This window comes from Pinus tabuliformis, chromosome 5_1, assembly GCF_031772625.1.
Source record: "Pinus tabuliformis cultivar Carrire ecotype Pingquan chromosome 5_1, CPIR1, whole genome shotgun sequence".
In the NCBI taxonomy this organism is placed as follows: Eukaryota; Viridiplantae; Streptophyta; class Pinopsida; order Pinales; family Pinaceae; genus Pinus; species Pinus tabuliformis.
In genome coordinates, this window is record NC_142305.1 from 346,495,689 (window position 1) to 346,508,341 (window position 12,653).

Consider the following 12,653-nt stretch of genomic DNA (forward strand, 5'->3'; position numbering starts at 1 on the left):
TTTCACTTCACTATTGAATGTTTGTGTTGATTTGTTATCTCTTTCACTCATGCATGTATCAATGATATGAATGATTAAGCGTAGTAATTCGCTCTAATCGCTCTGCATAACTAATTATGCAGAGCAATGTTTAAATGGTTCAAACGTCTATGCTTAAAGTGTTAGAGTCATTTATATGCCTGCCTTAAAGCACAGATCATAAAACGCTACGCTTTGCCTAGTAATAAGTCCCGGGATCCGATTATAGTTATTACATTTTGTTTATAGTTTAGCTGTCCGCTCATTACCATCTTATCTCATAAGTCATTCATCCATCCCATTCACTTATACTTCTTGGGAAACTGGTCCCATTATCCCCAGTCGGAACCACTATTCCAAACGGAAAAGGAGCTGCATTAAGGTCCGGACCGGGTGGTATCCCCTTTGTTGTGGCAGCGATTTTCGAGGCCTCAACAGAACAACATTCACCTTTTTTCTGAATATGACTACTCCTATATTGATACAAAAATTTTGTTACAGAGAGGCTAAGGCCTCGAGATTTCTAGCTGTTGTGTCAGCATGCTTACAAAAATTTCTTGGGACATTGACCAAAACCCAGCATACTAACTTACTTTGAGACTTGAGACAACTAAAAAAAAGTGACAGAGTACGAGGACAAGAGAAAGGAATAGCACAACCGCTACCAAAACAGTGATCCATTAACATTCTGAACTGGAACAAGAGTAAACCACCCACACCTGGGTAACCCGTAAAGCCAAAATTGAAAATCGAAGTTCTGAGAGCTAGAACCATGAAAAGGCTATGAATGTGGATGGGAGTGAGCGACTTCAAACAACAATTGGACAAAAACCTTAAGGCACCGACCTGATCATTCTTCATGCTGTGGAGAAGGTGGTTCTTCGACTATGCAGCAGCCATAAGGATCAGGGTCTTCACTTTCAGAGGGTTGGCCATCTTTTTCTGAAGGACCTCTACTTAAAGGGGCACTAGGACCGGCTTGGAATGGTGTTGCCTGAGTTGCTGGACTACCTTGGGTGTTCCTTTGAGAATTCAAATTCTGCATTGTAGCCATCTGGTCTTCCATTCTTGGAACCGAAGGGTGTCTCGAACTATCAGCCTCCTAATCCTCATAAGATTCACACAGCTCGACAGTAATTGAGGCTGTGATGGAGGAGCGGCCAAGGGTGCACGGGAAACAAAAGCGAACTGTCTGGTAGTTGGGATGGAGAGAATGCTCGTCTGAGAGGAAATTCTCATGACCTCTACCGCGTCCGCTTCTAGTTGTTGGATACCTGTCAAACTGAAAATTCAAAGCCTCTGACGAAGTTTCTGAGGTAGAAGAGGAGGGCTAGCGGGAGACCCGTCCTCGTGAACTGCCCCTTCTGCTAATCATTTTGGTTCGCAGCTTCGGCATCTTTAAGAAATCTAGAGGAATTAAATAGTCAGCCGTGGAAAGGATTGAGAGGGGGTGACCCAGGGAGTTGGAAGCATACCATCCCCTACACTTGTCTTCGTCTGGTTCCTGGGACCACTGGTAGCCTGGACTATCTTCCACCTTGCCAAAATTGGAAGTGCCGGAGAGAGGAGTGGGACAGAGTAACATACAAAGCCGAGTATCCAACATACTAACATATCTACAGGAGTGGGTGAGCTACGTTATTGCAGCATTAATGTTTACTGACTGAGATATCAAATCATCGTTTGTGTGATGCCGGCTGGCACTTGTGTTGAGCCACTTGCTCTGCCTTTTTGCCACCATCCTTCTGAACTCTATGCTATACACCCGCATTCGAGGGTGATGAATCCTGTAGCACCAGAGAATTGCAGTCTTGTATTCGTTGTTCATCATTGGATTCACTTAAAGGTCCTGAGAAAAATGGAGTTGCTGAATGACTCCCTGATTAGCTAGTCTGTCTGCAACCTTGTTGGTCGTTCGTCGAATGTGTCTGAAGGTTATGCTTCTGGAGGCCCTTAGCCATTCCTATATTTGTTCCAATCTACTTAGAAGCCTCCAACTAGAGGTAATATTTGCTGCTGGGGTGCCTAAGTAAATCCTTGTGGCTGCTGTTATTAAAATTTGAGAATCCCCTTCTACCTCAAGAGGGAAGAAGTCCTCCTTTTCTGCTATGCATAGACCTTTCCATAAATCTTCTATTTCTGCGGCATTGTTGGTGTCTTTTCCGATTGACCCATGATAAATATACAGAGCTGAACCAACCTCATTTCTAAAGACCCCACCGTAGCCTGCCGGCCCAGGATTCCCCTTAGCAGCCCCATCGAAGTTCAATTTGTAAGATTGTGAAGCCGGGGGAGACCAGTGAAGGGGAGAAGTAGTTCTGATAGGGGGATTAGTTTTGATTTGAGCTACGAAAGTGAGGTTCATATTCTAGTCTCTCAGAATGAGTCGTTCCTAAGGAGAGTCTGGCAAATCCAAATCTTGCCAATGACTTAGCGCAAGAGTTTCCTGCAGATTTCGATTGAGAAGGAGCCATAAGGTATCAAGAGTCTTGCTAAGACTGTTGAAGGCTCTATTATTTCTTTCCTTCCATAGGATCCAATAAACGAAGCCTGGAATGAGGCTCCAAAGAGAGTTGAGAAGGCGACTTTGGAGTGGATGCCAGGGCCAGTTTCTGATGGTGTCTGTGATATTTCCCACACATCTGCCTGTCCTTCTATTGTAGTGAGCACTTATTTCCTACATCTGTACTGCTAATGGGCAAGTATCCAATAGATGCACAATGGTTTCTGAGTTGAGATTTCAGTTAGGACACCTTGAAGGTCCATTGAATCCACATTTTTGAAGATTATCCTAGGTAAGGATTCTCCCTTTGCTCAGAAGCCATAAAAAAGTGGAAACCTTAGGCCAGATACCAGGTTGCCAAATTTGATCCCAAATCTTATCCTTTACTATTTGCATGGGTTGATATAGGAGTTGGTATGCCTCTTTGGTGGTGAACATACCTTTTGGCGTGTGTCCCCATCGCAATTTGTCCTTTTTATTAGAGTGTTTTATTTTTCTGAGATTTAACTCCTGGTCGATTTCTTCATATGTTTCCTCTTGCCAATTTGCCTGCCAGGTGCTAGCTGTTTTCCAGAGTTGAAAGTCTTGTGGGGAATGCCTCTGCCAAAACTGATGGATATGGATTTGGTCGGTTTGCCTCATCGAAGCTTGCCATTTGGGTTTGTGGAAGAGAGTGGCTAGTCTAGGGAGCTGTTGCCAAGAGTCCTCCCAAAATCTAGCTGTAGTGCCCGAGTGGACTTCCCAAAAGCTGTGCGCTTGAATGAAGGCACTCTGTTGCTTGGCAGCATTCCAGATCATAGAGCCAGGAGTCGTTGTGCTGATTCTGATGAGATCTTCCCATTGACTTCCTGGTGTGTATTTTTCTTACCATAGGCATGCCCAAGGAATGTGTGGTTTAGAAATCTAATTCCACCAGATACAGGCTCCCATTGTATTGTTGTTGTGTAAGGGATCCCTCAATCCTAGCCCACTAGCTAATTTGTGTAGACAAACTTCAGTCCATTTGACTAGAGCCCATTTCCTATTGCGTCCATCTAATCCCCAAAGAAAGTTTCTTTGTAGATTGCGGATTTTCTTGAGAGCCCATTTGGGAGCTGCCAATATAGAAAAGAGATAAAGGGGCATAGCTTGGAGAACAGATTTGATTAAGATAAGTCTACCAGCTATGTTGAGCGAACGGAAGGTCCAAGAAGAGAGCCTAGTCTCTAACTTATCCAAGAGGGTTCTCTAGGAGGCATGTTTATTAGCAAAGGCTAGCAATGGAGCTCCCAGATATTTTGCAGGAAGCGCAGCTATCGGGAAGCCTAGAATCGTAGCAATGTTCCTTTGAGTCAGAGTGGGAGTATTGAAGAAAAAAAGCTGGCACTTGGAGGCGTTGATGGCGGTTCCTGAGGCTTCAGAGAAGAGATTAAGTAGGTCTTTGAAGGCAGTGGCTTCTTGAACTGACGGGTGGCCGAAAAACATTGTATCATCAACAAACTGTTGATGAGAGGTGGGGGGGAGTCCGTGTAGAGAGATGCCCTTTATAGAATGGGATGAGATGGTAGAGTGAAGGAGGCGACTGAGGCCTTCAGCCATTAGAACAAAGAGGAAAGGGGAGAGGGGGTCACCTTAGTGGATGCCTCGGGAAGAACGAAAGGGGGTAGAAGGTGAGCCATTGAGCAGGATGGAAAAGCTGGGTGTAGAGATGAGGTTCATGATCCACCGTGTCCAAGTAGCGCTGAAGCTGAAAGCCAGTAACACCTGATTGATATAATGCCAATGGAGTTTGTCAAAAGCCTTGGAAAGATCTATCTTTAGAATCATACCTGGATTTTTTAAAAGCTTGATAGAGTGGATTACTTCATTTGAGACAACGATGCCGTCCATTATCTGGTGCCCTTCGACATATCTGGTTTTCTTAGGCGAGATGAGAAGAGGGAGGAGAGGCTTGAGCCTATTCACCAGGACTTTCGATATGAGCTTGTAAATGACGTTACAGAGTGCTATGGGCCTGTATTTGTCAGGCGTGTTGGGTTCATCCACTTTAGGAATTAGTGCTATGAAGGTGGAATTAAGGGAGGGAAGGATCCAGTGCATCGATCTAGATTCCTCCACCATTTCCAAAACCTCTATTTCAATGAGCTCCCAAAATGCATGAAAGAAGTTGGTTGTAAAGCCATCGGGTCCAGACGCTTTGCCATCCTTGAGTTGAGCCATGGCATCCTCCACTTCTTGCTTGCTGGCGGCTTGGAGTAACATTTTGTTATGGTCCTCCAAAACCAGTTTAGGAATATGCTACGTTAATGAGCGTATGGCCTGATTCCTGCATCCTGGCGGCTCCTTGAGAATATCCTGAAATTATTCTTCGAATTCCTATTCCACATCTTCATGCGCCTCTAATCTCTCCCCCTCGTGATTTTTTATGAAGGCTATGTTATTATGCATTCTCCTCTGAATTGTTGATCGATGGAAGAATTTTGTATTTTTCCCTGTCCTTTAACTAGTTGATTCTGGATTTTTGTTGCCACAAAACATCTTCTTGCTGCCTTCGTGCATCAATCTTAGTTGAGAGGGTCTACTCCTGTTGCACATATTCCTCTGTTCTTCCCTCCAAGATAATTTTCTGCTGTAATGAGGCCATCTTCTGCTCCAACTCTTTCCGATTTTCTAAGATATTGCCAAACTGGATTCTATTCCAGGACTTGAGAGCCTGTTTGAGATGTTTTAGTTTTTTTTGTAGCTGGAACATCTTGGCTCCTGCTGGGGGGTGGAATGACTTCCAGGTCTCTTCTATGACTTCTTTGAATTTGGGGTGCGAGAACCAAAAGGCTTCAAAGCGGAAAGGTCTATTGCATTTTCTGCCCGGACGCGACCACTGAAGAATTATGGGCCAGTGATCGGAGCCCGCTTGAGGCATAATGGAAGCATGAAAAACCCCACCCAGGTGTATTGCATTGTCCGATATGAGGAAGCGATCCAGCCTGGACACAATATGCTAAGGTCCGCTTCTTTTATTGGTCCAGGTATACATACCATTGGAGGTTTGAAGGTCCAGTAACTGATTGCTGTTGATAAAGTCTTTGAAGCCGTAGTTGTCAGCTTCCAACTTCGATCTGCCTTCGGATTTTTCCTCTAGAGCTGTGATGATATTGAAGTCACCACCCCCAATCCAAAGGGGGAAATGCCTTTCTGAGTTGAGTGCTGTGAGTGTATCCAAGAGATCCATATTTTTTTGTAAGTTTTGTGGAATGTAAACATTAGAGAGATGGCCATGAATGTTGGTCCCCATTAGATGAAAGGTGGATTGAATGAAGAAGTGTGAGGCATGAAAGTCTTGAAGGGAGAGTATCTGCGGGTTCCACAAAATTTCCAGCCCTCCTGAAGCCCCTGATGCATCCACAAAGACTGAGTGGCATCCTAGCCATACCTTGTTTAGAATCCTTTCCAGTACTATACTGTTTCCTTTGGCTTCTTGAAGAAAGACAATAGAAGGCTTTTCTTGCTGAATCATATTTTTTAAAATTCTGTTTTTTGTGGGGCTGTTAAGCCCTCTCACATTCCATGATATGAGCTTCATGAGGAACCATGGGGGAGAGTTTTGAAGAACCTGGTCAGCTTGGGGAATCTACCAGAGTCCACCAGCATTTCTCCTATGATTATTGTCCTTTGCAGATCCGTTTTATGCCCTCGTTTCTTCATGTATCTCAGGATTTTCTTCCCATCCCATGGACTGCCAGCCTGAATGCCTAGGCTTTTATTGTGTTGTGCTCTAGCTAGAACTACTTCCAGCCTTTCAATTTCTCAGGGGGGTATGGTGTTGAACTCCTTTTCTCTGCATGTTGTTTCCAGTTTGAGAATATATAGACCTTCTAGATTTATGCTTTCGGATTCCTCTTCCATGTGGATAGGGGAGTTCTGATCTTCCTCATTTGTCTGATGGTGAATGCTGAGAGCTCAAGCCGCATCGATTTCCATGGTGGAAGATTTCTGGCCTATCTCTGGATCAAATATTTTAGATGAGGTTGAGGCGAGAAAGTTGGTGAGAGTTTAGACAGGTTTCGGCATTTCAGAATGAGGGGCCTTGGGGGGTGAGGAAGGTGAGGGATCTCCTAGAGGGATATCAGTGTGAATCTCCGTACAGTTAAGAGAAGTCAGAATTTCAAACCTGTTTTAGGATGTAGGACTTTTGGAGGCGCTGGGAGCTGTTGGATTTTTCTTGGCATTCCTTCTACGGCTAGGGACCTTTGTGAAGTCTTCAAATTCTTTGCTAGTATCATTAGCTGGGGCTTTGGATTTAAGATTAAGAGGACAATCCCTGAAGAGATGGCCACGCTCATGGCATTTTCTGCAACGAAAAGGTATATGCTCATAATCTATAGTTTGAATCCACTCATAATCGTCATGAAATAGACTTACTAAGTTTGTGAGTTCTTTGGTCAAGTGCATGTGAACGCAGATCCTGGCATAGGAGGTGTACCTCCAGGTTTTTGTTTCTTCGGCTACTTTGATGAATACCCCCAGGCTGTTGCCTATGTCCTTTAAGGTCTCCTCCCTCGAGTATTCCAATGGCAGTGAATATAATCTTATCCATACTGGAGCCCAGCTGAGATCTTCCGTGTCTGGGTTGAACCTTTCCTTCCAGTTACAAAGGTACAATCCTGAAGAGTTGAAAAAATATGGGCCTCCTTTGAATATGTGATGTTTGTCTTCCAAGCAGTTGAAAGTGGCAGTGAAGAAGCCTTTGGGGCCAAGCTGCAGAGAGACTTGTCCTTTGGGCTTCCGTTTGGAAACTATACAGCCATGCAGGGCCTTTTCAGTAGGCCAGAATCCCATGAACTTGCCTATGAGAACATGATCCCTCATATATTGGATTTCGCTGTTGATTCTCTGACTAGGGAGCTCTACTTTTATTCTTTCTGCCTTCTTTGGAATGCATGTCATAGAAGATGCTTTTGGCTACGTTGCTGATGTCTCTTGGTCATTGCCTGTGTCCTTTACGGCTTCAGAGTTTGCTGCAGGGCCTTCGACAGCCTCGGTGGCAGTCTCATTGTCCTGGTTGTACCGAGGGAGCGTGCCTGGATTGCTCAGAGGGTCTGCGCTCTCTATTTTGTCAGAGGATAAAAGGGTGGTTGTAGGGGGGGATGAGCCCGCCCCTACAAAGGGCGAATCCATAGACGGGCGCTCAGCAGGAGTACTGAGTTAGGGGCTCCAGTTTCACAGAGTAAAGAAGGGGGGAAGGGGTAAATGCACAATCCCTGGTGCTAGCCGCATCTGAGGAACCCTAGCGCGAGTTGCAGAGCTCAGAACAACATTCACCTTGGAAGAGTGCATATCTTTTATTTAAAGAAGTCATATAAGGAAATGAACAAAAGTTTACGAACAATACTACAACTGATACAAATTGGATCATTATATTGTTTTTCATCCATCTCGATGCATTTGGAGTGGGAAAAATGGAGGAATCCAGTCATGGGACCATTTTTACCAGCAGGGCCCAGTTTGGCAAAACGAGGTCTAAAACCTTCTAGGAGCATTTTGAGGCATTGAACGACATTTTTTGGGGGTAAAAATTGGTCAATTTAGTGACACACCATTTCATGCTATTCTACACGTGGATATTTTTCCAACGACGCCAAAAGCCTATCAATCGAAGTCTATATTCAAAAGTTATTCCACTCAGAAGTTGACCTTCCTATTTTCACACCTATAGTTTGGGAGGATGCTGCGTCATCCCCCATTATTCATGGGAAAAGGTCTAGGCACATGATTATGATGTAAAGGACATTAGAATAGTCTATATTGTAACTCTAGTTAAGAGTTGATGTAATCAAAATTAACCACTAGTAGGCTATCAGTTTGTGTTATAACCTAGCCACTAGGAGGAACATGAATTCCATTCTTTGAAGAGAATTTTGTTCCATAGCTAAGCAAAGATAGCTAGGAGAGATAGGAGATAGAGCACATAGAGAGGATATGTGCACTATAGTAGCCCATGGGCCACAGGAATTAGTTCTTTGTACCTGCAACCATATTTCCAAACAGAGAAAGAGAGAAAAATGACTTGACCTTCCAACTAGGTTTTCTCCTGAAAGGGTTTCCCAAAGAGACTATCTTGGGTCTTATGTGTGTGTGAGAGAGATTATTTTGTCGTTCTCTAATTTTTTTGCATAATTTCCATTCGCATGCATGCAATAATTATAGTTAAATCTACATATATTAAAGTTTAATAAAACAACAATAGTCTAGAATCTCAAATTTTTAATATAATATTATAATATTTGTTATGAAAAACTGTGGAATGGAATATCTACAGAAATTTATAGATCATTTGGTATCATATCAGGTTTCTTTCGGTATTTTTTGAGATTGCAAGGATCTAGATCGGCGGGGATGAAAATCATAAAACCCTAATCATGGGCAACGAATCTGTAAACGAACCTTGCGATCCTGTAGAAGTAAGGTTTATGCGGTTGGAACAACAAGTTGCAGATATCAACCACAATATAAGCCTCCTAATGGAGGCCTTGGATAACAAGCTTGGGATATTTAGATAATATGGGGGTTTGAATGCAGAGGACAAATCAAAACGAGGATCAAAAAATTGGGGAGAAACAGAGAACCAATCGAAGAAAGGACCCGAAAAATATTAAACAAACTCAAGTGTCACGAACCAATCACAATCCCTATTTAAAATGGAAGAAAAAGTCGATATCAAGATATACCACAAAAATATCGACACTCTAAAGTTGAACCACTAGTTTCAACAACTAGAAGTTTATTTCAATGTCCATCAGATTGAGGAAGGAATAAATATCTCATTTATGTGACTGAAATTAGAGGGCCATACATTGACTCGCTGGGAGAGACACATGGAAAACCTAAGGTTGGAGGGAAAACCTTCATTGACTAAGTGGGAGGATATTAAGTCACAATTTTATCTCATTAGGTACGTGGAAGACCAACGTATCTGGTGGCATTACTTAAGGAAAATGTCATGCCAAAGCATGTAAGAGTACATCATGAAATTGAGGAAGATGACTATAATGTTGGGTATCTCTCAAAATAACCCAAATGTACTCCTCAAGTATTTGGGGGTTTTGCACCACCATCTACATGAGAAAGTGATGTTGCTCAAGCCCAAAATAGTGGATGAGGCTTGTGTATAGAAACAATACTTAGAGAACATAGGCCTATAGAGAGTGCAATCAAGTGGAACAAAATAGAAGGAGAAAAAATAATCTTCTTAGGAGTGGAAGAAGAAGAAAAAAGGGGGGAAAGATAATAAGACAACAACCATAACACACCAGTGCAAAGATCCTGGAAACCAATGCAACACCGATGGTCATACAGAGGAAAAAATTTGGAAGTTGCATCCAGAGCTAAACCCGAAGAACAAGAAGAAATATATCAAGAAGAATAATCACATGGCCACTGATTCAAGAAACAAAGTTGAAAGCAACTGGGATCTATGTGAGAAGATTTTATGTACATCAGTACAGAAGGAGGTGAATCCGAGTAGCCTTCAAGAACAAGAAGAGAAAGAAATGACCAAACTCTTCCATATAAAGATACAAGTGAAGAAGAAAAATATTAATTCTCTATTTGATTAAGAATTGTAGGTGAATGTCATTGCAGCAGAGATGGTCAAGAAGTTGTGGTTGGAAGTTTGTGATCATCCAAACCCATATCTAATGGGATGGGTAATGGTGCATTTAGAGACTAAAGAGTATTTGACTTCCATACCTCCAAAATTACTGCATACTAATATCTATGGGCCTGTAATAAACCAAAATTCCAAAAGGAGAAAAAATTGTATTCTCATCATTGATGATTTCACAATAGCTACTTGGATCATGCTAATGAGAGAGAAGTTAGAATCTTTGAGCATATTCAAAATTTTTAAAACCCAAGTTGAATTGAGGACTTAAAGATAATTTTTTGATGTGTGATGTAGGAGGAGAATACATGTCGAAGGAGTTCGAAGATTTTTGTGAAGACCATGGCATTAAAAGACAATGTTTGGTTGCCAAAATACCCCAACAAAATGCTTTGGTGGAGAGAAATAATAGATCAACTCAAGAAATGGCATGAGCAATGATGGATGAATCCAATGTTGCACATACCTTTTGGGGAGAAGCAACTCAAGCAATAGTTTACTTGTCAAACAAAATTATACTCAAACCAAATATTGATAAAACACCTTATAATCTATGGAAAAGGAGGCTTGCATCAGTAGAACATCTCAGGGATTTTGGTAGAAAATTTTATATCAAAAGGACTGATGAAATGCTATGAAATTTTTACTCATCACTGAATAAAGGCATCTTTATTGGTTACTAATAAATAAAGGGATACATGTGCTATAAAAAAAGACGATGAAAATAGTGGAGTTCATTAATGTCAAGGTGGATGAGTTCTTGCCAGAATCAGAGGAAGCTAAAAATTTTGGGGAACAAGTTGATGCACATTGTGATTTCATATAGTATGAAGATAAATAAGTATCATATGAGGAAGAAGAATAAGTAGATACTCCTATAGCGAGAAAGGCTCCCCCTAGTCATATAAAAAATCAATATCCTGAGAGCCAAAGCATTGGAATCAAAGAGCTAGGGGTTCAAACAAGAAGAAGAATGATAAGAACTTCAAATAAAGCACACTTTGCATTCTTGTCCTAGGTAGAGCCCAAGAGTTTCAGTGAGGCTAGTGAAGATAAAATTTGGATTAAGCTAATGAACAAGGAGTTGGACGAAACAGAAAAGAACACCACTTGAGAGATGCTACCTAAACCAAAATACAAGAATATTATTGGGACCAAATGGGAATTCAACAACAAAATGAATGAATAAGGACAAGTGGTAATAAACAAGGCAAGGTTAGTATGCAAAGGGTATACTAAAGTATAAGTTATTAATTTTGAAGAAGCCTTTTCTCAGGTAGCTAGACTAAATTCTATAACAATGTTCTTGGCATTTGGAAGTTATAAGAATTTTAAAGTTTATTAGATGGATATGAAATAAACCATCTTGAATGGTTAACTAGATGATGAGGTGTACATAGAACAACTAGAAGGATTTCAATCATCTCATGATGAAAATCAAGTTTGCAGATAAACAAAGGCTCTTTATGGGTTGAAAAAATTGCCAAGAGCTTGATATGAAAATTTGGATAAGTACCTACAACAATACGAGTTCAAGAGAGGATCAATAACCAAAAATTTATAAATTAAATTTGATAATGATCATTTTCTAATTATTGTATTATATGTAGATGGCATTGATTTTGGAAGTGATTTGGAGCAAATGGATCAACATTTTGCAGAAGATATGTAGAAATGATTGGAAATGTCCATGCCACAATAGCTATAATTCTTCCTTGGACTACATGTCACATAAGCAAATAAATGTATATTCATCTCTCAATTCGAGTGCTCATTAGAGAAATCCTAAAAAGGTTTGGTATGGAGGATTGCAAACCACTTAGCACAAGTCTACTTGCATATCAATGATTTATATTTTTTTGTATTTAAAAGCTTCTAGACCTAACATTATGCAAGTTGTAGGGTTCATCACAAGATTTCTGTCTTATCCCAAAGAAAATTCATGTCATTGTACTGAAGAAGATCTTCAAATATCTACAAGGAACAATTTATTATGGATTATGGCATTCTAAAAGTAAAGGTTTCAATTTGGTAAGTTATATTGATGTGGATTGGGATAATAGTATTGATGACAAAAAAGACATAATAGGAGAAACATTCTTTTTAGGTAGTTGTTTAGTCTCTTGGGAAAGTAAAAAGTATAATTCCATATCTTAGTCTACCATTGAAGCTGAGTATGTAGTAGTAGTGACATGTTGCACCCAAATTATTTAGATGAAGAAGACTCTCAAAGACATGTAGGTTGAATACGTTGATCCCATTCCTATAATGTCTAACAACACTAGTGCCATTATCGTTTCCAAAAGTCCTATACTCCATTAAGAAACAAAGCACATTCCCATTAAATATCATTTTCTATGAGATCAAGTTGCTAGCCATGTTGTGAGATTAGAATATGTGGCAACCAATGAGCACATTCAGATTTTCTTACCAAGCCTCTTCTCCTGGAATTATTTGAACATATTAGGAAAAAAATAGGAGTATTACCCTTTA